Source organism: Eumetopias jubatus, unplaced genomic scaffold, assembly GCF_037043125.1.
Source record: "Eumetopias jubatus isolate StellerSeaLion01/CBP00866 unplaced genomic scaffold, mEumJub1_p1.0 scaffold_6, whole genome shotgun sequence".
Lineage (NCBI taxonomy): Eukaryota > Metazoa > Chordata > Mammalia > Carnivora > Otariidae > Eumetopias > Eumetopias jubatus.
In genome coordinates this window covers 147,896,704-147,900,790 of record NW_028274812.1, presented here as the reverse complement: position 1 = coordinate 147,900,790, position 4,087 = coordinate 147,896,704, and the positions used below count along the sequence as shown (strand labels likewise).

At 37.3% G+C, this 4,087-nt stretch overlaps 1 non-coding gene across 1 annotated transcript; it reads left to right on the top strand.

The window, feature by feature from the left end:
- Window positions 1-356: 356 nt before the first annotated feature.
- On the top strand, window positions 357-429 carry TRNAF-GAA (transfer RNA phenylalanine (anticodon GAA)). The gene has a single exon. It is a non-coding gene; the product is annotated as a tRNA-Phe (tRNA).
- Window positions 430-4,087: the final 3,658 nt, after the last annotated feature.

The window sequence follows — 4,087 nt, the reverse complement described above, 5'->3', positions numbered from 1 at the left end:
GGCGCTGTCGCTGAAGAGCAAGACGGAGAAACCACCGGAAGAAGAAGCTCCGTCGTTTCACCTTGAATTCTTTTCATTTTCTGAGCGGTGAGTCGTGCAACAGCCGAAGGCGCCCGCGCAGAAGGCACCTCCCTGTTTGTACCTATTTCTGCCCCTTTCGCCCCTCCTCCTCTGCTAACCCACCCGCGGTCTCCAACGATCTCACTTCCACACGTGGATTTCTGCGCAGCCCTGTTTCTGGGGTGAGTGAATGGATGCCATTGAATAAAATAAGAACGGACATTGAAGAATACCCTGGCCCTGCAAATGAAAACTTCACTATTTGAAAGAATGACTAAAAAGGTTATTCTTCACGAGCCGAAATAGCTCAGTTGGGAGAGCGTTAGACTGAAGATCTAAAGGTCCCTGGTTCGATCCCGGGTTTCGGCACTTAGGTTTTGCTCTGGTATAGATCTCACCCCTTTACTCAAGGGTTGGGACCTAGTTCCAAAAAGTGTATCTATACCTACAACTTTCACTTCTTTTTGCAAATCCAATCATGGAGTGTACATTCATATTTTTATCACCCTCTCTTTTGGTTGTCTATTCACTGAGGTCTTCTATGAAATGTTAACTGACAGTGAATATTTTATTTTAAAGTTTTAAAATCTAAGACATTCCAATATGCTATGTGCTGTTCCACTTACGATTCATTTCTGTTTTGATGGTGTGTGTGTGCGGGTGTGGTTTTTAATCACGAGAACTGTAAGGGGAAAACCTGAAAACTAGAAAAGGAGCCCCCTACAGTGTATGTAATAAGATGTATGTGGGTGTGGTATATGCAAGGACAATTTTGCCATCAGAAAATCCGGGTTTCTATCTTGAGTCCACGCCATTATTAAACTGCTGGAATCAGAGACACTCTTGAGCATCATTGAGCTTTTAAATGGTTATAGGAACATTCTGAGTTTTCTTGTTGACAAGACATTCCTTCAGTTTTGCACTCCGGTCTAGAATTTGCACACCTTAAGTTATTTCTGTTTTGGTATTCAGGAAAGAATGAAAATAAGCATTGCAGTGAGCATTACTCTGTTGCACATTCACAAGGGAACCCAGAATACAGAAAAATGAAAGCAAATGGACAGTAAAGTCATCAAGACACAGAGACAAATACTCCATATTTTCCTTCAACTTCTTGAAATTATTTGTTAGGAAGAATAGGTCATTCTTGTGTCATTTTGACCTCTTATCTTTTCAAATTACTGTCTTGGTTTCACAATATCTTTTTTTTTTTAATTTTAAGATTTATTTATTTTGAGGAGGGGAGGGGCAGAGGGAGACACAAAGAGAACCTCAAGCAGACTCTGGCTAAGCACAGAGCCCAACACAGGGCACGATACCATGACCCATGAGATCATGACCTGAGCCAAAACCAAGAGTCAGATGCTTAACCGACTGAGCCACCCAGACGCCACGACAGTATCTGTTTTTCCCTGACAACTCTGGACACTGTCAGGAAAATAACCTGCAGTACTCCAATGGTAAGAAATTCCTCAAGTTGCAAGTGGAAAATTGGTACAAAATGAGAATCAACATCAGGGCAGGGACACTGACTTCACAGGAGCTTGGAATTACACACTTTGTCCATTAGCCACATACCCCTCCTCAACTCAGAAGATGGCAATCTGTCTCATTAAAAAATATTTGATCAGACAAACAGCATCACTGCATGTTTTACCGCCTAGCACATGAATGCTTCCTTTACCTTCTATTGAGGGGGGAGGTCTAGGGTAATTCCCAAACATAATGAGTCTTCCATTCAGTATCTTAAAAATTAGGTCCATGATGTCTACATAGAAAGGGAATTGTCTGTAAAGATCAAAGGAGATCATTCATATGAATGCATTCTGTCAAGTCCTCTCATGCTATGAAAGACCATGTTTCATATTCTCTGGCTCTAGGATTCTCCCAAAAGAGCACCTAAACATAATGTCTTCTGTAGCCAGAGCTGTCCTATGGAAATATAATAAAGCCATAAATGAGAGCCACTCTTGTAATTTTATATTTTCCAGTAATCAGATTAAAAAATAAACAAGTTATATTCATTTAACATATATTTAAATAATTTGAGATGTCTAAAACATCATTCAACAATCAATCTTAAAATTATTAGTGATATATTTTACATTTTAAATATCGAATTAAGTCTTTGAGATCCAGTGTATATTTTATACTTACAGCACATCTCAGTATTTCAAGTGTTTAATTCTCAGTGTGGCTACCTGCTACCCTTTTGGACAGTGATGGGTTAAACATATATTTTATATATTTGCAGATTTTCTGAATTGAGTATATGTGGCATGAGTGCATTCTGTCTCCAAATTTAGATGTTTAATGCCTCTGAAGAATTCTGTATTAAATGAATCCATAGTCTGAAGATGGCTACAGACATTGAATTTTTTTTTAAATTCCCATCTTGTTCATGGGGCAAACAGAAAAAGAAAGCATACCTTCTTATTATGAATTCCTGAGAATCCAATAGACAGATATCCAGTTTTCTCCAAGTGCAACACAACATTAAGACCAAGCAGTGTTTCTGCAAACTTTCCTAATGTTGTAAAGCATCATAAACCTAATATTTGACAACATCAAACAGTCAAGATAATTGCCTTCATTATTTACACACACTCACACAAATACCCATCAGTTTTATGTCTGATAATTCTCTAGTCCCTCTTTCTGTGAAACCTATCACCTAATGTGTTTGGTTTTATTCTAAAAATTCCAAATGACCTATCTGATAAAGGGTTAGTATCCAAAATATATAAAGAACTTATATAACTCAACACCGAGAAATCAAATAATCCAATTAAAAATGGGCAGAAGACATGAACAGACATTTCTCCAAAGACATATAGATGGTCAACAGACACATGGAAAGATGCTCAACATCACTCATCATCAGGGAAATGCAAATCAAAACCACAATGAGATATCACCTCACACCTGTCAGAATGACTAAAATCAAAAACACAAGAAACAGCAGGTGTTGGCGAGGATGTGGAGAAAAGGGAATCCTCATGCACTGCTGGTGGGAATGCAAACTGGTGCAGCCACCCTGGAAAACAGTATGGAGGTTCTTCAAAAAATCAAAAATAGAATACCCTATGATCCAGTAATCACAGTACTGGATATTTACCCAAAGAATATGAAACACTAATTTGAAGGGATGTATGCACCCCTATGTTTATTACAGCATATTTACAATAGCCAAATTATGGAAGCAGCCCAAGTGTCCATCGACAGATGAATGGATAAAGAAGATGTGGTCTATATATATACATATATATATATATGGAATATACATCAAAGTCATAAAAAAGAATGAAATCTTGCCATTTGCAACAACATGCAACATAGATGGATCTGAGGGTATTATGCTAAGCAAAATAACTCAGTCAGAGGAAGACAAATACCATATGATTTCACTCACATGTGAAATTTAAGAAATAAAACAAATGAACATAGGGAAAAAAGACAAAACAAATAGATTCTTAACTATAGAGAACAAAGCAATGGTTTCCAGAGGGGAGGTGGGTGGGGGATGGGTAAAGTAGGTGATGGGGATTAAGAGAGGACACTTATGATGAGCACTGAGTAATACATGGAAGGGTTGAATCACTATATTGTACACCTGAAACTAATTTAACACTGTATACTAACCATAGTGGAATTAAAATAAAATAAAGAAAATAAGAAAATAAAGATTCCATAAGCCAAATGAAAGAACAAATCTGCCAGACAAATCATATTCATCCAATTTCAGAAATGACTCAATATTATTTACGAATATATATGTATATAATATATATACATAATATTGGTCATATATGGGGAAACCAGAATGAGAAAGAGGTAACCACTAGAAACTGGTACCAGGAAATGGGTTTTCTCATAGTCTTCTCATGTAGTTCAAAGAACACAGTCTTAACCATGATAAATTCCAGGGTTCAAGAAATGTCCCAGAGTGAACTTTTTTTTTCTAATGACCATCACTAACAAGCACACTTTTCAGTCTTTATCTGCCCTCTCATACTTGGGTCTACTG